The following is a 27,495-nucleotide window of genomic DNA, read 5'->3' as shown; positions in this document are numbered from 1 at the left end:
TAAAACCTTTTTTTATTGCAAAGATGGCTAGATCATATAGTACAAGCACTTTTTTCCTCTGTAGTCTCCTCTACTTACAGATTCTAAATTTGCCAGCACGGCCCTCATTCCTCTTGTTCGAGTTGTTGAATAATGTTGCTCTGTAAAGTATTGTTTGTATTGTTGGAATTGTAAGATGCTGCAGAGCATGTTAGTGCCATATAAATCAATTTTCCAGTTAATTATTATAAATCATATTATAATTATTATTATCATTATTCAAAAGTCGGCAAAAAAACCCCAAAAAGATTGGACGATATGTAAGATAATTTTGGATGAATAAGTCTGAGGGAAAAGTCAGACGGCCGTATAACTTGGTCGAGGATTGCAACGCAATGCTCGGACTGGCCGGCGGCTCTCCCGACCCAAGCATGACAGCTGCATAGAAATACATGAATCTGTCACACTCAGGTCAGGAGAGCCAATGGCCAGTCAGAGCATTGCGTTGCAATCCTCGTCCGAGTTATACGGCTGTCTGACTCTTTCCTTAAGGTGCCCACACATCTTGCTCAGCCGGCAACTATGTTTCCAGATTCATACTGTCATCTCAGCCACTAATTCATGTATTTTCAATGGTGAAGAAGTAAAAACTGCTGTCAGACCCCTCTACCACTGGCTTATCTTCCACAAAAAAACTTAAAGTTGGGCCCCTGTTTGGTCCCAAGAGATAAGGAGGCCACATCTACCTCCAAAGCAGGTGGAAATGTGCATTATGATGAGATATTGTACTGTAAAGGGCCCAGATATTGTTCTTGGACGGGGGCCCTCTTCTGTCTGTGCCCGCTGTTGATCTGAAGAGTAGGTATGTTCAATGTTCAAATCCCATAAGTGATACTATTTATTTCAAATACTTGAATTAATGCATGAATTCATAAAGAATTGTACAAATATTTCCGTTCATACTGTGCAAAGAAAACTTAATTGGAACGGCAAAGTAAAAATATCATTTCGATAATCACAAATCTGTACTCGCTCCGATGCTCCAACTCCTACTGAACTATTTATTGCCTATCAACCCTATGTAGGACTTGAATTTTCTATCCAGCAATTTGTCAGTCAAATTGTTGAATGAGTGAACAATCTCCATTTACGCTGCACAATTTACTAAAGGTGAGTGAGATTTTTTTTCGCTCACTTACACGACAAATGAACGTTTTTGGACACATCGTTCACTCACTCAACCCATTCACATTCCACAACTAACGTGAACGTTGGGTCGGTACTGTTAGAATCTGATAGATACCAACCAGTTTAAATGTAGCTTAACTCTTCGCTCACCTGATATCACATCTGCATTCAGATTGGATGGTCAGTTGATTCTGTCAATATCCACATTTTGTCAAACACAATATCTGTCAGGTAAAATAAAAAATAACCTGTCCTGATAATTCAGAACATTGCGTAAATGTGAGTTACTAGAATGTTGGATGCTACCTGTGAGTTTTATGGAGGGTGTGCACTGTTCTGTGATCTGAAGTGAATCTACAGATATTGTCACATGTCCTAAGGATTTGGTGTTACTTTTGATTCTTTGTGTTTTCTCTGTTGATGTCTGTTTAAAGTGAACCTGACAGTGGGTTCATGCTGCCCGATCCATGTATCAGACACTGGCTGTATGATTTCAGCCACATATGTTTAAAGGGCACCTGTCATGTGATACGTGCTGTCTAAACCATGGATAGCATGTATCAGGCGCTGTCCGTATGATCACAGCCAGGTAGGTATATTTCTCTCTGAAACACTGCAGCATTTCAGAGAGAAAAACATACCTTTAATGGCTGCCAGGAGACGAGGTGCACGAATGACTAGTCATACAGGTGGGTCCTCGGCGGCTTCTCCCCACCTGCTGACAGGGACTGACAAGCCTTTGCCTGCGGTGTCTCAGAGAAAAACTGTTTAATAGCCACCAGGGACCAAGTGGCATTGGAGGCTAGTTAGACAGGCAGTTCTCAAGCGGCTTCTCCCTGCCTGCTACTCTGGAGTGAAAACTCACTCCAGGACAGCGGTCTGGAGAAGCTGCTGGAGACTCACCTGTCCGACTAGTCTTTTGTGCGGCTTGATACCTGGCGGCTTTTAAACTATGTTTTAAACCGCAGCGTTTCAGAGTCAAACATGCATGGCTGAAATCATGCAGCCAGTGTCTGATACATGCTGCCTGTGGACCGGGCATCATGTACCACCTGTCAGGTTCCCTTTAAACTTTTCTGTCTTGCTACTAAAATACAAGGAGGATTCAAAAAACCCTGCACTCTGGCTGTAGAATGTATTTTAATCAACTTTTAGAAAAGACAAATACATAATTTTTCAGCATCATCTCCCTGATCTGATTTTTAATATACTTTGTTCATCTTTAACAAACTTTTATATTCACTCATTAAAAATATTTTAGGCTAAGCCACGAATGCACCATTGTCTTCACATCTTCTAAGACATGAGTCTTTTTTCTTGTATGGCTTCTTTCAGAGGACATAATGCACTGTCACTCATCTTTCCAACAGAATCAGGTCACATGCATGCTCAATGATATTGGTCGTGCATGGGCTTCCGCCTCTTTCTTCATGGCTGACACTCATACGACCTTCCTTGAACTTCTCTATTCATTTATGCATGGCACCAGACAACAAAAAAATAATCACTACAAGCTGCTCTTCTTTCGTGCAAGTCACAAGTGGGGCAGCCAATATTTCTTGCACTGCAGCCACAAATCAACTGATGTAACATGTTATAACCTACAGGGCAGTGACTGGTCAGACAGCGACCTTGCATGGAAAGTGCTGATATAAAACAAAAGTTTTAATATAACCAGAGTGCAGAAATTTTTTTACTCACCTTGTATATACTGTATATACTAAATACTAAAATAAAAACAGTAATTTGTCTATACAATTTTCCGATATATTACATAGACTGCAACTGAAGTTGGTTTATGAAGAATATGGCTTTTAATAAGTACTCTCTGGCTTACCAAAAACCCGACAGCCCTTGAAAATGTTCTCAACATTTCCATCTTTGTGTCTTGTACTGGACTCGGTGTTTACAGCAGAACGTTATGTAACTAGAACTGTTAAACTCTCTCTTGTAAGGTATTACAAAAGGTATCTGAAAGCCGCATTTTGTTCAGGTAGATTGTTGGTTACAATAGTTGTTCCTCATCTTATAAAGAAATCTGATTAATTTAGTAGACTACAGGAAATCGAAAGAATGTGACATTCAGACTTTTAAGACTCATACAACACATGCTTTCCAAGAAATGAAAATGACATGAATCAACCCCCCATGTGCAAAAGCATTTCTAACTGCAGAAAACGTATATTATATCTGTATGCGACAATACAAGATGAAACCAACCATTTAAGACAGCAAACTAAAATTTGAAAGAATCTCCATAAATATCCTTTTTTTCACTAATACAGTGAGTATTTTAACTTTCAAGGGATTTTCTAATCTAAACAATGATGGTCAATCCCTTGTCTAAGACTAAAGTCACACATCCATGTGACACGTCTGTGTTCTTTTCTCAGACATCACACTGACCCATAGAGTTTTGTTGTTCCATGCACTCATCAGTTTTAAAAATGGATCCATATCTCTGGTCCAGAAGGCTCAGAGCCTGTCCTATTCTCATCCGTTTGCAGATCATTGAAGTCTATGAGATCCATGTAAAACAGATGACAATGAAGACATGCAATGCACTTTAGTTTTACATCTACATTTCTTCTTTTTTTAACTAGCTGTACCCGGCCACGCGTTGCTTTGGCTCAGTCTGGTTAAATAGAAAAGAAAGAAAAGAGAGAGCGCACGTTTCTAAAATATTTAATTTCACAATGCTTGTGGGTATGCAATAATTTTGGTTGTTCCATTGTCTGTGTAGATATAGAGATTGTCTGATTTGCCGACTCGAGAACACGTAACATATAATTGTCCAAGTGAGAAGCAATCCATGTCTAGATTTAAACCGTACAATTGTAAAGATTGGCCCTGAGCTTTGTTGATGGTGATTGCAAACGCCAATCGAATTGGGAATTGCAATATATATATATATATATACTTACATTTTTATTTATATAGATATATACTTTGGGCACCCCTATTAATCTTAAGCTTAATGTTTTATAAAAATTGGTGTTTTTGCAACAGCTATTTCAGTTTGATATATGTAATAACTGTTGGACACAGTAATGTTTCTGCCTTGAAATGAGGTTTATTGTACTAACAGAAAATGTGCAATCTGCATTCAAACAAAACTTGACAGGTGCATAAGTATGGGCACCCTTATCATTTTCTTGTTTTAAATACTCCTACCTACTTTTTACTGACTTACTAAAGCCCTTTTTTGGGTTTTGTAACCTCATTGAGCTTTGAACTTCATAGCCAGGTGTATGCAATCATGAGAAAAGCTACTTAAAGTGGCCACTTGCAAGTTGTTCTCCTGTTTGACTCTTCTCTGAAGAGTGGCATCATGGGCTCCTCAAAACAACTGTCAAATAATCTGAAAACAAAGATTATTCAACATATTTGTTCAGGGGAAGGATACAAAAAGCTGACTCAGAGATTTAACCTGTCAGTTTCCACTGTGAGGAACATAGTAAGGAAATGAAAGAACACAGGGACAGTTCTTGATAAGGCCAGAAGTGGCAGGCCAAGAAAAACATCAGAAAGGCAGAGAAGAAGAATGGTGAGATCAGTCAAGGACAATCCTCAGACCACCTCCAGAGAGCTGCAGCATCAACTTGCTGCAGATGGTGTCACTGTGCATTGGTCAACTATACAACGCACTTTGCACCAGGAGAAGCTGTATGGGAGAGTGATGCGAAAGAAGCCGTTTCTGCAAGCACGCCACAAACAGAGTCGGCTGAGGTATGCAAAAGCACATTTGGAGAAGCCAATTTCTTTTTGGAAAAAGGTCCTGTGGACTGATGAAACCAAGATTGAGTTGTTTGGTCATACAAAAAGGCGTTATGCATGGCGGCAAAAAAACACAGCATTCCAAGAAAAACACTTGCTACCCACAGTAAAATTTGGTGGAGGTTCCATCATGCTTTGGGGCTGTGTGGCCAATGCCGGCACCGGGAATCTTGTTAAAGTTGAGGGACGCATGGATTCCACTCAGTATCAGCAGATTCTTGACAATAATGTTCAAGAATCAGTGACAAAGTTGAAGTTACGCAGGGGATGGATCTTTCAGCAAGACAATGATCCAAAACACCGCTCCAAATCTACTCAGGCATTCATGCAGAGGAACAATTACAAAGTTCTGGAATGGCCATCCCAGTCCCCAGACCTGAATATCATTGAACATCTGTGGGATCATTTGAAGAGGGCTGTCCATGCTCGGCGACCATCAAACTTAACTGAACTGGAATTGTTTTGTAAAGAGGAATGGTCAAAAATACCTTCATCCCGGATCCAGGAAATCATTAAAAGCTACAGGAAGCGACTAGAGGCTGTTATTTTTGCAAAAGGAGGATCTACTAAATATTAATGTCACTTTTCTGGTGAGGTGCCCATACTTATGCACCTGTCAAATTTTGTTTGAATGCAGATTGCACATTTTCTGTTAGTACAATAAACCTCATTTCAAGGCAGAAACATTACTGTGTCCAACAGTTATGACATATATCAAACTGAAATAGCTGTTGCAAAAACACCAATTTTTATAAAACATTAAGCTTAAGATTAATAGGAGTGCCCAAACTTTTTCATATCACTGTATATATATGAGATGGGGCAACGCTGGCACTGTTGATAGTTGTGCCCATCAGGCAGGCATGGTGGCAACCTGTACCCTGTGACCAATGCAGGCCTGTACTCTGCACAGGTCACTAAAGATGTCGGTACTTGCTGCCAGGTGTCACAATGGAGCCGGTTATGTGGCGCCCTGCTACGCACAGGTGCCACAGAACCCAGAAGGGTGCATGGATGGACTTCTCCACAAGAGGCCCTCACACATTCACACACCTCCACCCTACCACCTCAGACCAGCAGAGGGAGCCCCGATAGGGATATATATAGGGAGGGTGGAGTTAGGCTAGTCAGTTCAGTTCCGGCTCAGACACAGAGAGGGACAGAGCTCAGAGTTGAGCAGAGAGCGTGCTGACGCTCAGAGAGCAGCGAAGAGCAGCACGCTGCTGCGGTGCTTAGGCGAGCCAAGACCTACAGCACGAGGTGAAGCCTAGTGAGGGCCCTGAGTGTGGCCAAAGGCGAGAGGAGAAGGAAGAAGTAGCGAGGGGGCAGAGGAGCATACCAGGCTCACCCCGAGATATATACCGGACACCGGGTCCGCACCTACGGGGTCCCTTTATACCCAGTAGGGACCACCGGACACCTGGAGGACTACAGGTCCCAGGTTTACCAAACGCTGACTACAGTACCAGGGCTAGGAGTCACGGAGGCCCCAGCATCCAGGGAGAATGATCTCCAAGAGAAGGCCCTACCACCAGGTCAGCAGATGCAAGAGAGAGACAGTAACCAAGCTAGACCTAGCTCCAGGCAGGTCAGAAGCTTAGCAGGAGGAAGCAACGGATCAGGAGGCCCTACACCCGCTCACTGGGGAGAGTCCAAAAGTGCTCCCTTTGCCCGGAGTACCCTGGACCATGCCTTCATCGTCACCAGTAAAGGTACTGAAGCTTATCCCCCCGTGTGAGTGTCCGTCTTTCCTCCGGGACCGTTCTGCCATCTCTCACCAGCATCCACCATCTACCCCTACACTGCCCTGGAGCTAGCTCTACCTGTGGAGAGCCACACCATCCCTGCTGCCGTAACACCAGCTCCAGAGGACTGCTCCGCAGCGGCGGCTCCCTTTAGCCGCATTCCACAGGTGGCGTCACGAACTTATTACAAACACTATAAATCCCCTATAAATATTCCCCTTTTTGTTGACCGCCCTGGGCCACGGACCGGGCCAGCCACCGTGATATCACCCCCAGCATCTGCCGGCCCGCCATCGGGTACCCCACGGCCCACGGGGCGCGTCAGTTATGTCAGGGATTGCTAGTTATGCAATTCCCTAGTACAGAGGGAATGTGACAGGAGGTGGTGCAGAGCTGAAGGCAGGCGGCAGAGAAGGAGAGGGTGATCCGCTTGACATGTCCGGGGCTGGTACCGGCCAGATCACAGCGCCGCTCCCGCCAGTGGCGCAGAGGGATTTGCACTCTCTCGCTATCCGCCCACTGCTGCGAGGCTCGGGCCCAGCTCAGCGCCCAGAGCGTAGGCGGCGGACTGCGCCTCTCCATGCGTCCTTCCTCTCTCCTTCCCTCCCGCCCCCGCTTGTTGTTGCGCAGTTGGAAATAAGACTCACCTGCCGGAGAAGAAGCCGCAGCAGCAGCTGTGGCGGAGAGCAGAGGCGGCCACCTCTCAGGTGGTGATGAGCAGCAACGTCTTTCGGCCTCGAACAGACGGTCTCGTCATTCCACTTCCCCCCAAACCCCACGGGGGACACAAAAGGAGCAGAGCACAGGCAGCGGCTGGGGCGAATGAAGGAGAGGGAGAAGGGTTTATGAATGAGATGTCACTAAGGTGGGGAGAATGCCGGGCGGCCGGGGAGAGTCAGCCTGGGACTGAGCTCGTAATACCCCCCTCTCACTGTGGCTTTTACGTGCAACAACTGGTATATAAAAACATAGTAGGTATATAAAAACATGCGTGTATTCGAATGCAACGTTGTGTCAAAATTTCAAAGCAATAGGTGAAGAACTTACGGAGATTTAAGATTTTGAACAAACGAACATTTACATTTTTATTTATATAGATAGATTGATCCATTGTTAAGAGTTAATGAACAGAAAGAGTTCAGACAGTCCATCTGCCTAAAACAAAAATCGGATGAGAAAAAGAATAGAAGCAACTAGGATGATACCTGAGAGTAGAGTCAGTATATTTCTCTTGGATAGTAGCATTCACATGGATATGTCAATGTAGCCTTAACTGGAGGGAATCCAAACCCAGGACCACTGCTGATTTGCAGTGCCAAAGCACATCAGCAGTGCTCAAGTGAATGAGACTAAGCTGCAGTACCAGGCTCCTACTCATCAAACATTGACAGCCTATCCTAAAAACAAAAAGCTTATGTAAGAAAAGTCTACTTCTACTTTTACTGGAATGGTTCTGCTTAATCAATTGTTCATAAGGGTGACAGCACAATTAGGGCTCAGTACATAACTGCATTGGAGGCATGGACACCATGATGGAAAACCAGATGAACCTCATTAGTGTTCATGATGCAGGGGTTCCACTGGTGTCCATGATTCAGGGTGTCAGGTTCTTCAGTTATGTTAGTATTTCTGTTCCAAAATACAGAAAGAGCAATGCAGATGTGAAAAGATTGTCCTTAACGTGAACAAAACGGACATAAAAAGGCAAAAATGTGTTTACCTCTTTATAAACCAGAGATTATTTCGTTTTTTCACTCTTATTTTTCCTAACTTTTTTTTCCAAGAAGCAGAACTTATTATTCCGTCCCCATAGACATTGTTTTATGCGGGACAAGCTGCACTTTAGAATGAAACCATTCATTTTGCCATATAATGTACTGAAAAATAGGAAAAAAATCCCAAGTGGGATGAAATGATGAAAATAACGCAATTCCATCATTGTTTTGGGAGTTTACAGCGTTTCATTTTGCAGTACAATGACCAGGAAACATGATCGTCCAGGTCAGAGCGATTATGGCAGTACCAAGCTTGCCATGATTTTTTTTTTTATTTAAAGCGGTTTTGTGTTTTGGTACAAATTTGTTAAAAATGTACTATTATTAACCATTTTTCTTAGTGCCTGCATACCATAAACTATGATATTTTTTTCATTTCAATGTAGTCCCTTTCATTCTGCAGCTCTCCATGCTTACATCATAATGCATCAGAGACAGGGGTGTATCGCTAGTCTAGTGGGCTGCACTAAGTATCCACCCTCACCCCCCACACACAAGCACCCTCATTACTTCTTAGTTTCTCATCTTTTTCTCTCTTGCCTGTTTTGCTTCATTTTCAAATTGGTAAAAGCGATGTGTTCTTTGCCTTTTTTTATTCCATCCCACACTTTCATACAAGTTGAATTCTTTATTCTCCTCTGTAGGTGTTTGTTCCTCCTCACAGCTCGATTTACCACTCTGCCTATGATTATTATGCAGTGACGAATCTACATACCCACACAGCTCTGCTACAACACACATACTCAGCTCAGCTACACCAGACACAGTACACACTCAGCTCAGCCACAACACACACTCAGCTCAGCCACAACACACACTCAGCTCAGCTATTACAGACACAACACACATTCAAATAAGCTGTAAAGTGACTGAGAGCGGTAGCCATGACCAAGCTGCTGTCTTATTACGCCCTGGCACTTTACAGGAAAATCATGTCCCAGTGCCAAAGTGCTGTCCAGTGGGGGGTGCATCACACTCACTTGTAGGCCACAGGCCTTCGCTGCTTACTGGCCTCCATCTACCAGAGCTGCTGCAAATAACTCAGGAGACATACAGTTCGTATTAACCAACAACAGTTTACTGGACAGATCAAGTTCATCAGATTGTAACACGCAGTATCGGGCACAACACTTCTTGTTCCTTGTTTCCTTGACACAGTACGTTTCCTTTACACAATCCATTTCCAGCATTACTATCCGTTCCTCCTGGGCTATCCTTACGTTGATTATTCCTGTCTGCCACTGGGATTTCTTGTCCAGTCCCGCAGTGCACCCTGGATCCGTTATCCTCCCTTCTCTCGGATCCGTGTCCATCGTCTCCTGTACGCCAAGGGATAAGGCACTTCTCTCAGTAGCTATGCCAAGCCCTGAGCTCCGGACGTTGCAGGAATGTCTGCAAGGGATTCTAGTAAGGCCTCCCACTGACATGAACGATAGCTCCTCACTTCCGCCAGCAGCCCACTGCGCTTGAACTTGACCTTGGTGACTGTACTTCCCTATTTGACTAACTTTCAGGAAGTAGTCTGCTTTCTACTATCATTAAAGGGAATCTGTCACCCCCTGGCACTTACCTGACCTCTAATATGGGCATACAGGTGATAGAAATGTAAATCTATACCTACCTGTATGCCTCATATTAGCGGTCTAGTTGCTGTGAAATGTCTTTTTATTCAGTCAAGTTTCTGATGATTGCAGGCCTGTGTCCCTGTAGTAATCCCTGCCTACTGTGGTAATTACAATGTTTCCCTCCTCCCCTGCCTGTCATAGTGCCTGGATTTGGCTGCTGCAATGGCACATCACAGGGCACTGTGACATGCAGGGGGGGGGGGGATTATAATTACCACAGGAGGCAGGGATTTTTCAGGACCCCGGGACTGGAACACATCAGAAACTTGTAAGATATTTCACAGCAACAAGACCTCTAATATGAGGCATACAGGTAGGTATAGATTTACATTTCTATCACCTGTATGCCCATATTAGAGGTCAGATAAGTGCCAGGGCGTGACAGATTCCCTTTAAACCTTTCCCATTGTGGGCTAATCCCAAACATTAACTGTAACTTATCCTATGTCTCCAGCTAACTACAGATACTATCTTATACCAGTATGTACTAAGGCTACTGTCCTAATCCTGATCTATATCTTACCTTGTGCTGTACACTACCATAACACAGTCTATTCACAGTATACATGTTACACCTATTTACTACCTCTAAATTACTCATGCTCTATACATTATCACATCACAATACATTACACAAGATATACAAAAGACGCATAACACTATATGCATGATGTGATTGGTGACTTCAGGGGTCCACCACTCTTACACAGCCATGCCAGACACAACATACACTCAGCTCAGCTGTAACAGACACAGCACACTCTCAGCTCAGCTGTAACAGACACAGCACATACTCAGCTTGGCCACAACAGAAAAAGCTGGGGAAATCCAAAGACCCATGTGACTGGTTGACATGGCGTGATCATAGCCACATCATAACAGATGAATTCAGGTCACTATGACAGCACTCCAGGAGACTGAGGAGACACACAAATGTAAGTGCTTTAGAAAGTTGAAGAAGGGGAATGAAGAAGGAACAATGGAGAGGAGGAGTCTGAAAGCAAACAACCCTTTTAAATTTACTCTGTTGACACAGAATGAATGTTCATGTAGCATCGGCGTCTCTGCCCCCTGCTAGGCAGAGACGCCGTCCCTCTCACCTTCCTGTTCAGCGCACGGCGTCCTCCAGCGCTCCTTCCCTCGCTGCTGCCGGCGCGCGCTCCTTCCCGTGCACTGTGCTTAGGGCGCGCGCGCGCTCCCCCTCTCTTAAAGGGACCGCAAGTTGGGTCCTCGATTCATCGGACCCTTCGAAGTCCTAAGGCAAATTAACCCAGTGGCCTACAAATTAAAACTCCCGGCCACCCTACGCATTCCCAACTCCTTCCACGTATCCCTCCTCAAACCCGTTGTCCTTAACACTTTTTCCGACAATCCAGGTACTCCTCCTACTCTGGTTCCTGCTGAGGACGTCTTTGAAGTGGAGAGTATCCTGGCCACCAAGAGGCTAAGAGGGAGAACCTTTTTTCTGGTGGATTGGAAGGGGTTTGGTCCTGAGGAAAGAACTTGGGAACCCAGGGAGAACATCAACGCTCCGCTTCTCCTTGAGAAATTTCTCTCTGGCCTAAAAAAGGGGGGGCCTAAAGGGGGGGTACTGTAGCATCGGCGTCTCTGCCCCCTGCTAGGCAGAGACGCCATCCCTCTCACCTTCCTGTTCAGCGCACGGCGTCCTCCAGCGCTCCTTCCCTTGCTGCTGCCGGCGCGCGCTCCTTCCCGGGCACTGTGCTTAGGGCGCGCGCTCCCCCTCTCTTAAAGGGACCGCGCGCGCCGTCCTAAGGAGTCCCCGGCCAATAGCCGGAGGACTTCCCATATATAAGGCACCTCCTCCAAAATGGAGGTGCCCGAGCAAAGTTGTTGCAAAGCATACTCACCTCTGCTTCAGCCTTCAGGTCCCGTTGCCAGCCTGACTACCAGTCCTGTCTGCCTGCTTGTCTTCTCTTCAGCCCGACAGTCTGTCTCCTGCATCCGCCAGTCTGTCTATGGGCAAGTCCACCTGCGGACCAGGAAGCACCTGCCAGTTACCTGCCAGCCAGCCAAGAGACTCTTACCTGCTCTGCCGTCACTTCCCGTGACCACCTGCCTGCCTGCCAAGAGACTCTTACCCGCTCAGCCGTCACTTGCCGTGACCATCTGCCTGCCAGCCAAGAGACTCTTACCCGCTCAGCCGTCTCTTGCCGTGACCACCTGCCTGCCAGCCAAGAGACTCTTACCTGCTCTGCCGTCACTTCCCATGACCACCTGCCTGCCTGCCAAGAGACTCTTACCCGCTCAGCCGTCACTTGCCGTGACCACCTGCCTGCCAGCCAAGAGACTCTTACCCGCTCAGCCGTCTCTTGCCGTGACCACCTGCCTGCCAGCCAAGAGACTCTTACCTGCTCTTCCGTCACTTCCCGTGACCACCCGCCTGCTCACCCAGAGACTGCTACCTACCTGTTGTGTCCACCCGCTTCTCCGGTCAGTCCCAGCTATCTGACCCGTGGGAGCCACCTGCTCTATTACAAGGTCGTCCCCGAATAACACCTGCCCCTCGGGGTCCCTCCTTGTTCCTAGGCACAGAGGTTCCACCACCCGGCCCCGTTACAGTTCAAACCAAGTACCGCCGCTCGGTGCTTCATGGCGGTGCCAAGCATTTATATACACCTTCACACCTGCTTGTTTCCCATCTACAGTTGTGCTCAAAAGTTTACATACCCCGGCAGAATTTTTCCTTTATTGGCTTAGTTTCAGAGAATATGAATGATAACAAAAAACTTTTTCTCCACTCATGGTTATTGGTTCTGTGAAGCCATTTATTGTCAAACTACTGTGTTTTCTCTTTTTAAATTTTAATGACAACTAAAAACATCCAAATGAAACTGTTCAAAAGTTCACATACCCTGGTGATTTTGGCCTGATAACATGCACAGAATTTGACACAAATGGGTTTGAATGGCTACTAAAGGTAACATCCTCACCTGTGACCTGTTTGCTTGTAATCAGTGTATGTGCATAAAAGCTGAGTGAGTTTCTGGGATCCAGACAGTCTCTTGCATCTCTCATCCAGCCACTGACGTTTCTTGATTATGAGTTATGGGGAAAGCAAAAGAATTGTCAACGGATCTACGGGAAAAGGTAGTTGAACTGTATAACACAGGAAAGGGATACAAAAAAATATCCAAGGAATTGATAATGCCAGTCAGCAGTATTCAAACTGTGATTAAGAAATGAAAATCAGGGGCTCTGTAAAACCCAAACCACGGTCAGGTAGACCAACATAAATTTCGGTCACAACTGCCAGGAAAATTGTTCGGGATGCAAAGAAAAACCAACAAATAATATCAACTGAAATTCTGGACTGCACAATAAGGAGGCACTTGAAGAAAAATGGGCTGCATGGTTGAGTCGCCAGAGGAAAGCCATTACTGCGCAAATGCCACAAAGTATCTCGCCTACAATACACCAAACAGCACAGAGTCAAGCCTCAAAACTTCTGGAACAAGGTAATTTGGAGTTATGAGACCAAAATTTAACTTTTTGGCCACAACCATAAATGTTACATTTGGAGAGAGGTCAACAAGGCCTATGATGAAAGGAACACCATTCCTACAGTATACCACGGAGGTGGATCGCTGATGTTTTGGGGATGTGTGAGCTACAAAGGCACAGGAAACTTGGTAAAAGTTGAAGGAAAGATGAATGCAACACATTATCAGGAAATACTGGAGTCAAATTTGCACTCATCAGCCCGGAAGCTGTGCATGGGATGTACTTGGACATTCCAACATGACAACGATCCAAAACATAAGGCCAAGTCGACCTGTCATTGGCTACAGCAGACCAAAGGGAAGGTTCTGGAGTGGCCATCTCAGTCTCCTGACCTCAATATCATTGAGTCATTCTGGGGAGATCTCAAGTGCGCAGTTCATGCTAGACAGCCCAGGAATTTACAGGAACTGGAAGCTTTTTGCCAAGAAGAATGGGCAGCTTTACCATCTGAGAAAATATAGAATCTCATCCACAACTAGCACAAAAGACTTCAAGCAGTCATTGATGTTAGAGGGGGCACAGTATTAAGAACTGGGGTATGTGAACTTTTGTTCAGGGTCATTTGGATGTTTTTGGTTGTCATTAAGATTTAAAAAGAGAAAACATAGTAGTTTGACAATAAATGGCTTCACCCAACCAATAATCATGAGTGGAGAAAAAGTTTTTTTGTTATTATTCATATTCTCTGAAACAAGGCCAAGAAAGGAAAAATTCTGCCAGGGTATGTAAACTTTTGAGCACAACTGTATATGGCACTAACATGCTCTGCAGCATCTTACAATTCCAACAATACAAACAATACTTTACAGAGTAACAAGAGGAATGAGGGCCGTGCTGGCAAAAAAGGAAAAATTCTGCCAGGGTATGTAAACTTTTGAGCACAACTGTATATCTGGAGATTGAGGGAAAACATGCGGGTAGAAAGGTGTAGTTAAATGATTGGTCTCGCCATGGTGCACCAAGCAGCAGGACTTCATTTGAACAGTCACTCTGTGCAGGCAAATTCCTTTTAGGCAATTTTATATATAAAAAAAAAAATTTGCTTTATTTTGCCATTTTCCGAGAATGTAACATTTTTATTTTTCTGTTCATGGAGCTAAGGGATTGTTTCTTTCATTGTGAGCTGAAGTTTTTATCGATACCAATCTGGAGTATATTTTTAAAAACTTTTTAAAAACTTAATTCATTTAATTGTTGTTTCTTTCACCAGTCTTAATAATATGTGTATAGAAGTAAGATGTGCCTAATTCATTGAGAGGCACATGCTATCTCTGGTGTGTGCCTTTCCTTGCCTCACTGGAATGTTACTCCACTCACGAACTGGAATAACATTTCTGCCATAAATTACCCCACAATTTTTGATAAATTTATCAGGCGGGCTTCACCATGCCGCATCCCACTCCAGCTCTCCCGACTTTGGCGGAATTTGACGAAACTGGTGTGAAAATGTCAAAAGTTGCAAGTTTTTAATGCAACTTTTTGTTGAACTAAAATTTTGCGTCATTTGAAGGTGTCAGTATTTCCCTTCATGAATTTATGTTTATTTTTTTAGATTATTATTTAGTCCTCTAAAAGTTTAACTTTCATGTTAAATGCCATGCTGTATATATATATCTATTTTTTGCTTGTAATCATTGTTAGAATGAAAGTGGTGTCAAGATATTTGTGTGTATAAATTATTACATTGTATTTCAGTACATAGTATGCTCTAACCTCGCAAAATATGTCGATTTTGATAGCATAGTAACTGCCTGGGGTGTGCACTATAAAGTTTTATCATACTTGCAGATGAAGGACAGTTATTGCATTTCAGCATTTTTGACAGCACAAGCTTGTCAATGGTGGTTCATAGGAACTTAACACACAATGATCTATTATTTTTACCTTGATTTATTGTGAAAACATCTAAATATAACACGTAATGCATTTACATTTACACGTTTGTCACAAAGGTACATGAACGTGGACATGGCTGTCAACAGCACAAAAAGACAACATATATTACCTTTTTGAAATATTCCAGTGTGCATATAAAGTGCTGAGATGCATTCTTGACAATGTGCCAAATGTCTAATTTCAGAAGATATATGTGCATGGAGATTTAGTATTTTTTTCTACATGTATAATTTATGAGAAGGTGTCAAAAGTTTGAAAATTGCCCCCGCTACCAGGCAGGGGTGGCTGTGCAGCCACAGAGGGGCCAGAGAGGTATGGGAACCACTATCACATCGAAAGCAAGTGAAATTGCGCATTATGAGGAGTCATTGCACAGGAAAGCGCCCATATACTGTTCATGCACAGGGGCCCTTTTCTGTCTGTGTCCGCCCCTGACCAGGGGTGCAAATTATCCAAAAACTTCTGGCAGCAAAACTGTTAAATTGCTTAGTCTTGAGTAGTGGTGTTTGATGGGTAGCATGCTCAACTACATGGGTAAGGGTAAGTCCACATGTTCTCTAGATTAAATCTCTGATAAATCTGTAGTGAATATGCAGCAAAATCCACATGTAAAAATGTTGCCTTTAAATGTTTTATGTTTAAATAAAAACTATCATCAGAAATTGACCTATTATTTGAATCAGGTTTTTGTGTTACATGTGTATGTTTTGCAAAGTTTTAACAATGTTTTTCTTTTATATATCATGATTATTAAAATACAAAATTAGTAATCTTGAAATTTCACAGTACCTACTGGGGCTTTTTAGACTCATACTTCCTGGTCTTTCAGAAAGAGTTTTCAGCAAAGCTCTTTATCAGCTGAGCATGATAACAGGATTCACCTATTAAAGGAGTCTTCTCCTTTGAATTTGGTATAATTAGACAGCATGAAAATAAGCAAGTCTGCAACTGGCTTTCTTTTTCAATCAGCTGTCACTCTTTTATCTTACATAGTGTACAGCCTGTTGCCAAGGAGATCAACCACCAGAGCTTGGTAAGTATGCTCAGTGGTTTCATTCATGGCTGAGGAGTTAATACTTGTGTAGCACCCTGAGGACTCGGCTGCTACAGGGGTATTACGCCTCAAGCCAGAGGTGTGGTATTCCACTCCCGGGTAAGGATGGAGTGTGGAACTGAGCTCAGTTAGCTGCATGCACTACACACATCCCATTTCCGGGGAACAGACCGATGGTACTCCCACTAGAGAAATGTGCAGGTACGACAGTGTCTGTTCCTGGCTGGAGTGGGGGGGGGGTGGAACATCCCAGTAGTGTAGGGGCAGATAGGGGGAGCAGCCTGGGTAAAGCTAGGAGCTCATTGGGTGCTGGTCACCTGAGCTCACACATAGAGGGAGTATATAAGGTGGGCACCATCTTAGGACAGGGTCTTTTGTAGAGTCAGAGGAGCAGAGCAGAGAAGCTCAGCCAGAAGGGCTGACAGGGAGTTGTGGTTCCGGCTGGGCCCAGCTCCAAGGCCAAGAGAGAGAGAGGAGTCTGAAGGACCCAGAGGGGGAGAAGAGAGAACTCCAAGATCCCAAAATTAGATCAGAGGGTGAAGAGTTGGCAACAGGGTACCGGATCCCAAGCTGGCAGAGAGAAAAGCACACCTTAGCCAGAGACCGGAGGTCGTGGGCAGGATCTGCCACGACCCTCACCACATCCACCAGGAAGGCAGACCAAGTATAGGGTCAGGGAACCCAGAGGAGGTGTACCCACCAAGAGACCCGAGGGAGCCGGACATAGGTGGATCCCTGGTGAGAACGGCCAGAAGAGAGGGAAAGTCAGACAGGAGCTCAGGACCACGCTCCAGAACTGCCTGGGGGTTAGCCGAGTCCAGGACCTGGTGGACGCAGCACGGCTCGGGTGGTCACTTCAGGCCAGAGTGACCATAAGAACACCCGTAAGTAAAAACCCCTGAACTGCACAGCCCGACTCTGAGTCTTCTTGCTGATTCATCCTGCACCTTCACAACCACCATCCTCTACATCTGACCCCCTGAGGCTATACCCCTCCCGTTGGGGGTTATACTACCAAAGCTGCACACATACCAACAGCCTCAGCGGACCCTGCTGCAGCGGCGGCCTTTTGACCGCAAATCAACGGGTGGCGTAGTCGACATAAAAGAACATCTAGTAACATCTATAAGGACTGCCACACACTGAGCTTGACACCCTGGGCACGGACCGGGTCACCGCCACTCGGAGACTACAACCCCCATCTGATCCGGATCCGGGTATCCCCCAAACAACACTGGCCCAGGGGGCGCGTCACTTGAGATCCCAGGCATCTATCCAGCATATTCAATTTCTATATAACAGTTAGTTTAGCTGCTCATTTCCATCCCCTTCCCTGTCAGCTCCCGGCCTGTTGGTCCTGCAAAATCACAAGTCCCTCCCCAAGATCTGCTTCCAGAGCAGTTCTCCTAATCACATCTCGCCCTTTCCTAAGCCATGTACTTGTTCAAAGGTCCTTGAATTGCTATATGCAAATGTTGATTTTGGAACATGCACACAAACTGCTGAATGCGTTACAGTAGAATGATAAAGCTCAACACAAATTGTGCTAATGAGTGTGTAGCACCCCGAGGGCTCGGCTGCTACAGGGGTATTGCACCTCGAACCAGAGGTGTGATATTCCACTCCCGGGTAAGGATGGAGTGTGGACTAAGACTCAGTAAGCTGCATGCATCACACACACCCCATTTCCGAGGGACAGCTCAACGGTGCTCCCACTAGACAGAAGTGCAGGCACGACAGCATCTGTCCCTGGCTGGAGTGGGGAGGGGGGCGGAAAACCCAGTGATGTAGGAGCAGATAGGGGTTGGGTTTCTGGACATAGGTAGGAGCCCATTGGTTGCTAGTCACCTGGGCTCGGATGTTAGAAGGAGGTATAAAAGGTGGGCACCATCTTAGGACAGTAGTCAGTGCAGTGCAGAGAAGAAGTCAAGAGTGAGAGGAGAAGACAGGAAGCAGAGCCCCTGCATGGGCTCTGCTCCGCAGGCAGGCCTTGTCAGGAGGCCGGAGCCTGAGAGAGAGAGAAAGGAGAAGGAACAGAAAGGACAGTAAGAAAGGAAGAAAGGAACAGAACACCAAGAGAGGCCCAGAGACACGAAGGCAGAAGGAACCTTAAGGACCCAGGAGATTGCGGGTGACGGGTTGGCAGAACAGTGTACCGGAACCCAAATTGGTGGAGGCGACTAATCCTCAGCCAAAACCGGAGGTTGTGACCACATCTTGGTGCGACCCCTCACTACATCCACCAGGAAAGCATACCACATAGGGTCAGGGAAACCGGAGAGAGGTTTCGCCGACAGAAGGCCCGAGGAAGCTGGACAAAGGTGGGTCACTGGTGGGGACGGCCAGAGAAAGGAAAGGAAGGGAGTCCTGTGCCACGCTCTGGAATTACCTGGGAGTTGACCGAGTCCCTTGCCTGGTGGACGCAGCGCGGCTCGGGCAGTCATCGCCTGCAGCATTGACATGAACAACAACTGTGAGTAAAGCATTGAAAACTGCAACCGCACGTCTCTGTGGTTCCTCGCCACACCAGCACCATTAGCACTGGGACCCTCACACCATCACTCCCATCATCTCTCACATTAGCTGCCCTGAGGCAATACTTCTCCCGTGGGGAGTTATCCCATACTCGGCTGCGCAACCAACATCAGCCTCAGCGGTCGGCAGCGCAGCGGCGGTCCTCACTGACCGCAATCCACGGGTGGCGTAGTCGGACATTTGCTATACATTAAGACTGCCACTGGTTTGACCACCCTGGGCACGGACCGGGTCACCGCCACACGGAGACTACAACCCCCAGCATTCTACAACAGGTCCGGTTCCGGGTTCCCCTGCACAACACAGGCCCAGGGGGCGCGTCAAGTGCTTGCCCCCCAGCAAACAAAGCAGTGAAAGACACTAGAAAGCTGTGTGCTGCTGAACACACAAGTTGAGAATAATACTTTAACCCCTTCATGACATGGCCAATTTCTGTTTTTGCGTCTTTGTTTTTTCCTCCCCTTCTACCCAGAGCCATAACTTTTTAATTTTTCTGTCCATGTAGACATATGAAGGCTTGATTTTTGTGGGATAAGTTGTATTTTTGAATGACAACCTTCATTTTACCATATAGTGTACTGGAAAACAGGAAAACAATTTCAAGTGGGGAGAAATTGTGGAAAAAATGCAATTCAGTTTTTACAGTGTACATTTTGTGGTAAAATGACTTCATAACATGATTCTGCTCATCTGTACGATTACAGAGATACCAAACATAGAGATATTTTTTTTTATTATTTTCGTGGTAAAAAAAATCTGAAAATTTTTTTTAGGGTTGTGTCACCATTTTCCGAGACCCGTAACATTTTTACTTTTCAGTCAATTGAGCTGTGTCATGGCTTATTTTTTGCGGGACGAGGCAACGTTTTTAATGATACCATCTTGGGATAGATGTGACATTTTGATCACAAGTTGCAGCATTTTTTGTGGAATTGCAATGACGAAAAAACGGAAATTTGGCCTTCTTGATTTTTTTTTTTTCCGTTGATGGTGTTTACCGATCGCGTTAATTATTTTCATATGTTGATAGATTGGACTTTTCTGAACTCGGCAATACCAAATATGTGTATTTTTTAATTGCTCTACTATCTTTATTTTTAATGGGGGGGGAAAGGGGGTGATTTGAACTTTTGCTTTATTCATATTTTTTAAAACTTTTTTTTCTACTTTTCACTGTTCTTAACAGTATCCTTAGGGGACATAAAGGTGTGAATGTCTGATCGCTTGTGCTATATACAGCGATGCCACAGCATTGCTATATATAGTAAATATCACGGTCTCCTTTGAAGCCTGGCTACAGGCTCCGTAATGACGAACACAGGAATCTTCAGCAGACCCCCGGCTATCATAGCAACTCATCGCCAACCTGCGATCACGTAACATGCACGCCATTGCTCGTGACAGCCATGTTAAATGCCACTGTCAAGAGTTTCAGCTTCAAACACCGATTGTTAGAGGCAGCTCTTGGCTGTAACACACAGCCATGACCTACTGGGTATGGGGCGGGCTCACATTGGACCTGCTGCACATGTGATATGTCCACCCCCTGCCCAAAACGCTAAATATATGTGTGTGAAAATTATGTTTAATCGTCTCTTCCTGCAGTCTGCAAACTCGTCCAGGACTGCTGTCAACCAATGTTACTGTGTGGTGGGAGCACGCCCATCGCAGTGCGAATGACATCCCAGTGTGTGCAGGAGGGAGGAGACAAGGCACAACATAGTTTTTTAACTCATACATATAGTGTTTAGTTATAATACAGGCATCATTATAGAGGCTATCAGGAGGCTGATAAAGTGCTGTTTTTAGTGTTAAATCATTATATCAGGTTCCATTTAATTGATGAAAAAAATGGGTAATTTGTAAAAAAAAATTTGGTTTGTGTCACTTTATTCTGAGAACCCTAATGGTTTTATCTGTCCATGGAGCCGTGTGAGGGCTCGTTTTTCGAAGGCGAACTGTAGTTTCTATTGATACTATTATTGATTGAACAAGATGGTTCTTGTTTTTTCTCTTTACAGTGTTTTCTGACATTGTTTTCTTATTTTAACAGATCAGACTTTTACTTACGCTGCATTACCAAATATATATATTTTTATTTCTTTATTTTTAATGGAGAAAAAAGGGTTATATGAAATTTTTCATGTTTTTAAATTTTAGAAAACTTTTTTATTTTCTACTTTTTAGTGGCTTAAGGAACTTGAATTTGTCATTGTCCGATCACTTGTTCTATACAGTGCAATAGTATAGAATTGCAATACATACATAAAAATGTTTTCCTATATAGCCCAGCCATTGCATGTACTAGTCTGGTCTGTTTTATAGACAAGGCTAGTGCATGTCATTAGCAGGCAGCCATCCTGCTCCAAGACGTGACTCCAGGGCAGGGGTATACATAGAAATGATGGGACCCCATAGCAGAAGTTCTAATTGCTCCCCCCCCAAAAAAAATAAAATAAATAAAATCGGCGGGGTCACAGAAAAGCATATCTCACAACTTTACAACCCTTACATAGTTATTTTCCTCCTATCGAAGCCCCTAGATTGCCTTTTCATTGCTCCCATAAGGTATGATGCCAACAATAGAAACACAGTATGATACCCCCACAGTGAATTCTTCCACAGTATTCTCCACTCTACTGTACCCCCCTCCCCCGGCAAAGTATGGTGACCCCAACATAGTATGGTGCCCAAACTGTCATCACCACACAGCCCTCCATACATATAATGGGTCTCCATACAGTATAGTGGTCCTCACACCCCTCCACTAAGTATGATGGCCCCAACATAATCATCCACACTGTATAATGGCCTCCACTAGCACGCCAAACAGTATAATGGCCCCCATCCAGCCCTCCAAACAGCACACTGGCCCCTACACAGCCCTTTACACAGCATGGTGGACCCCACAAAAACCTTCACACTGTATAATTGCTTGCATACAGTATAATGGCCCCCACATAGCCCTCCAAACAGTATAATGGCCCCCACATAGCCCTCCAAATAGTATAATGGCCCCCACATAGCCCTCCAAATAGTATAACGGCCCCAATATAGCCCTCCAAATAGTATAATGACCCCCCCACCACACAGTCCTCCAAACAGTATAATGGCCCCACATAGCCCTCCAAATAGTATAATGGACCCCCTATTGCTCTCCATATAGTACAATGGCCCACACACAGCCCTCCAAATAGTATAATGGGTCACACATAGTCCTCCACACAGTATAATGGACCCCACATATTCCTCTATACAGTATTATGGGCCCCACATATTCCTCCATACAGTATATTGGGCCCCAGACAGTCCTCCATACAGTATTATGGGCCTCACATAGCCCTCCATACAGTATTATGGGCCCCACATAGTCCTCCATATAGTATTATGTGCCCCACATAGACCTCCATACAGTATTTAGTCCTACATACATCATTTAGGGCCTTACATAGTCCTGTATACATTATTAAGGACCCCATATAGTCCTACATACATTATTATGGGCCCCATATAGTCTTCCATACAGTATTATGGGACCCATTTAGTCCTACATACATTATTATGGGCCCCATACAGTCCTCCATCCAGTATTACAGGTGCCATATAGCACTCCATACATTATTATGGACCCCATATAGTCCTACATACATTATTATGGGTTCCATATATTCCTCCAAACATTAAAAATACCTCTTCCAGTCTCTGCAGCGTGTATTCTGACCCTCTGCACTGCTTAGCACAGTGTCATTGCGCCCTCTGTGCTGAGACATCACAGAGCTCAGATACAGAGAGGAAATGATGAAGGAGGGAGCGCCAACTGACGGCTCCCTCTCCCATCATTGTTTTCAACTGTATCGGCATCCAGGACCAGAATGCCGACACAGTTGAAAGTACGATGCCAGGCAGGGGAGCCCGGTGGTAGCACTGGCACTGGGCCCCCCGACTCACAGGCCCCATAGCGGTCGCATGATCTGCTGCCATTGGCAGTATGCCACTGCTCCATGGCAAAGAAGACACTTGTTCTTCATCCCCTGACAGCCCATCATAGATGTGCTAATAAAGAGTCTGTGATTAGCTGATAGGGAATGAGACACCAGTGTGTGCTGTGCCTGTTACTCTATAAAGGGCCTCTCCTGACTCCGTACAGTGGATGTGGGTAGTGTAGTAGTCTGAGCATTAGTGTCTCTTCCTCCCTCACAATACCCTCTCTGCTCCTTCTGCATGGCCTTCAGGGAGGAAGAGAGGAGGGTGTTCTGTGTGCCATGGATAGAAGCCCTCACAGCTTGCACACTCTTCTCATGATGATTCATGCAAGAGGAGTACAAGCTCCCCTCTCACTCACCTCGTGCCGATAGAGCAGAGAGGAGTGCGCAAGCTGTGAGAGCTTCTGTCCACGGAACACAGAACACCCTACTCCCTTCCCCTTGTAGACCGTGCAGAAGAAGCAGACAGGACTCACATAACCGACAGGCTCAGCATGAGTGACTCTCTCCCTGTGATGCCCTGTGTTTCCTGCATCATAGATCCACTGGCAGCATCATCACTTATAGGAGAGGACGAAGGCCCCATCCAGCATCTTTTGCAGAGTGCAGCAGAGTGGCTGCTCCCCTCTGTCTGCAATTTACTCAGGTACAGCACCTTTCCTCTCCTCTAAGAGTTGATGTTGCCGTTGGCTCTAGGCAGGGGTGGATTAAGAGTAGCAAGGGCCCCGGGCAGTTTAGAAGGCGCAGGACCCCCCCTACACACACCTGATTTATCACGTAACATGTCACATGATCCCCTGTGATAGATCATGTGATAGTTCACGTGAAATTAATTTGGCACAATATTAATATAATAATTATAATAATTTTTTTTACATTAATTGTATGACTTAATATTGAGCACAATTAAGTATGCTGACATCCCCTATATACAGTATGAGCCCTACACACAACATGAGCTGCCACAATCCTCCCATACACAGCAGGAGGCAGCACGTAGCCATCTATACACAGCGGGAGGTCGCATGTAGCCATCTATACACAGCGGGAGGCCGCACGTAGCCATCTATACACAGCGGGAGGCCGCACGTAGCCATCTATACACAGCCGGAGGCCGCACGTAGCCATCTATACACAGCAGGAGGCCGCACGTAGCCATCTATACACAGCAGGAGGCCGCACGGCACCATTTATACACAGCAGGGGGCCGCACGGTGCCATATATACACAGCGGGAGGCCACACGGTGCCATTTATACACAGCGGGAGGCCGCACATAGCCATCTATACACAGCAGGGGGTCGCACGACGCCATCTATACACAGCAGGGGGCCGCATGGCGCCATCTATACACAGCGGGAGGCCGCACGGCACCCCCCAGATACAGCAGGAGGCCGCACGGCGCACCCCCAGAGACAGCGGGAGGCCGCACGCAGTCACGCACACACACACAAACATATACAGACATATACATACATACACGCATAAACACATTTGAAACACAAAAATACATATAAACAGACATCACACAATGATATCTGCGCACACACACACACAAACACACACTCACTCACTCACCATCCCCTGGCTCCCATCGTCCAGCTCCTCTCCGGTGGTAAGTAGCAGTGCAGGGCGCGCACTGCGTGACGTCACACTAGCAGACACAGTCGCGCAGAGGGCCGTGTCTCCTAGCTGTGACGCGGCCGGGCCAGCACACAGGGAAGTTAACAGGTGCAGTGCTGGCCCGGCCAAAGAAGAAGCAGCGGCCAAATGGTTATTGGCAGAGTTGTATCCTATCAGCAGACAGATGACCAATGTGTCACGGGTGTGTCGCCACGAAGATCGTCACGATTACACAGCCTGACTTCTCGCAGCTGACTTTTTGGTGCTTTGTGTTTTCGGCAGTGAGGGAGTTAATTCTCTCTCTCTCTGTGCTAGACAGGTCCAGCCTCGCCCAGCTGCAATCAATGCTGCTGTAGTGAGTCTCCTTCAAATACCTGCTGGTCTGTTTGGGAAGTGTCGGTGAAAGCATTTCATACAGACTTACAGAGCGGATCGTAGTATTTGGAGTTTCTGAGTTAAGTGTATTTGGAGTGTTTTTTCCCTTCCTCGCTTTATCATTTATCTCCTTTCCCGTTGGTGTTCCCTCTGTTGTAGTTGTGTAGTTTTTGTATGCAAGGTGGTTTTGGTTTTTCCCTTGTACTGTCTCGTTCGTCTAAGTACTGTGTGTGGGCATATTATTACTTGTCCTCTTTTGTTGTGATCGGGGTCCTTCTCAGGACTAGATTACTTAGGTGCAGGGATCCTCAGGAGGTAGGGGTTACGCTGGCGGCCTGGACCTCTGTACCTTTAACAGTACCTCCAGGTTGAGGGATTAGTCAGGGCCCCAGCTTAGGGTCAGCTTAGGCCCCCTACCTCCAGTATACAGAGACAGCGTGACATTTTCACCGACCCACTTAGTTTTTCTCCAGCTACCATGGATCCAGTAGCCGGTCTAGCTCGGCAGTTGCAGAGTTTGTGCATGGAGCTGGCGGACGTTAGGTCCAAGGTTTTGCATCCTCTGGAGCAAGCCGGACCAGAACCTAAAGTAGCTCTCCCTGACAGGTTCACTGGGGGGCGGGACAAGTTTTTTGTTTTCCGGGAGGCATGCAAATTGTACTTTCGGCTGCGGCCTCGGTCATCGGGGAGTGAAGAACAAAGGGTGGGAATTGTCATCTCGCTCCTACAAGGGGACCCACAATCTTGGGCGTTCTCTCTTCCCCCGGGCTCCCCGGCTCTCCAGTCAGTGGATAGGTTTTTCGCTGCTCTGGGACTCGTATATGATGACCCAGATCGGATCTCCCTTGCTGAGTCTAAGTTACGTAGGATCCAGCAGGGAGATCGTCCGGCGGAGGAATTCTGTTCGGAGTTCCGTAGGTGGGCCACGGACACCCAGTGGAATGACCCGGCTCTTAGGAGCCAGTTTTGTCAAGGTTTATCCGACAAATTACAGGATGTGTTGGCACAGTATGACTCTCCCGCGTCACTGGAAGCCGCTATGGCCCTGGCTATTCGCGTTGACAGACGGCTTCGGGAGAGGTGCGGGATAACTCGACCCCCTGTGATGACTCCACCTCCTACAAGGTCCCCTCATATGGTGGTTCCCCTGGTCAGTCCAGAGGAGCCTATGCAATTAGGAGGGGCATCATTTCGGGGGAGGGGACCGGTGGTGCGCCATAAGACAGGAAGGTGTTTCTTCTGTGGGAGAAAGGGACATTTTATTGGGGGGTGTCCATCCCGTCCCTTGCAGAGTGAAGAGTCGTCGGAAAACTGTTGATCCCAGGTTGTGTGGTGGACGGCAATCTGGGAGTAGGTATTTCGTCCCTAGGTTCGTCTCAGTTTCTCGTACCGGCGGAGGTGGTGGTGGGTACGAGAACTGAGAGGATATCTGTTCTTCTGGATAGTGGGGCCGGGGCTAATCTGGTTGATGCTCGGTTTGCCCGGGTTCAAGGTATGCGATTGAGTGAGTTGGCTAAACCCATCCCCATATTCTCGATCGATGCCAGGCCTCTCGGTCAGGGAAGTTTTTTGCAAGCTGTGCATGACGTAAAACTTCAAGTGGGGGCGATACATAAAGAACTGTTGTCTTGCTACGTGTTGGAGGGTCTTCCCACTCCTATAGTGTTGGGCCTTCCTTGGTTAACTAAGCATAACCCGGTTATTAATTGGCAAACCAGAGAGATAAGCCAATGGAGTAAATTCTGTAATAAAAACTGCATGAACACGGTCATCGGTGCGGTTACTCCTTGGGTCTTACCTCCATTTCTGGCGGACTTTGAGGATGTATTCTCGGAGAAAGGGTGTCAGGAACTACCTCCTCATCGCGAGTATGACTGTTCTGTAAAACTGCTCCCTGAGGCCAAGTTACCTAAAGCTAGGTTGTATAACCTTTCTGGTCCTGAGAGGCAGGCCATGAAGGATTATATTTCAGAAAGTCTGGCTAAGGGGCATATTAGACCTTCATCTTCACCGGTGGCTGCGGTGTTCTTCTTTGTTAAGAAGAAAGATGGAGGCCTACGCCCTTGCCTGGATTTCCGTGAACTTAATCGGATTACGGTCCGAGATCCGTATCCACTCCCACTTATTCCCGATCTCTTTAATCAGATCGTGGGCGCCAAATGGTTCTCTAAGTTGGATCTCAGGGGGGCGTACAATCTGATTAGGATGAAGGAGGGGGATGAGTGGAAGACGGCGTTTAACACTCCGGAGGGGCATTATGAGAACCTTGTCATGCCATTCGGTCTGACTAATGCCCCGGCGGTGTTCCAACACTTTGTTAATGACATTTTTCGCCGCCTGGTGGGACAGTTTGTTGTCATATATCTGGATGATATCTTAATTTACTCGCCGGATCTGGTGTCTCATCAGGAGCACGTTA

At 45.9% G+C, this 27,495-nt stretch overlaps 1 protein-coding gene across 2 annotated transcripts in view; it reads right to left on the bottom strand.

Moving 5' to 3' along the window:
- The window catches only part of PDE7B (phosphodiesterase 7B), a 500,526-nt gene that overhangs the window by 321,750 nt on the left and 151,281 nt on the right, over window positions 1–27,495 (bottom strand). The window lies entirely within an intron of this gene.

This window comes from Phyllobates terribilis, unplaced genomic scaffold, assembly GCF_046119375.1.
Source record: "Phyllobates terribilis strain yellow unplaced genomic scaffold, ASM4611937v1 Scaffold_3__8_contigs__length_932513732, whole genome shotgun sequence".
NCBI classification, from domain to species: Eukaryota; Metazoa; Chordata; class Amphibia; order Anura; family Dendrobatidae; genus Phyllobates; species Phyllobates terribilis.
This window is presented reverse-complemented; position numbering and strand designations above follow the sequence as displayed.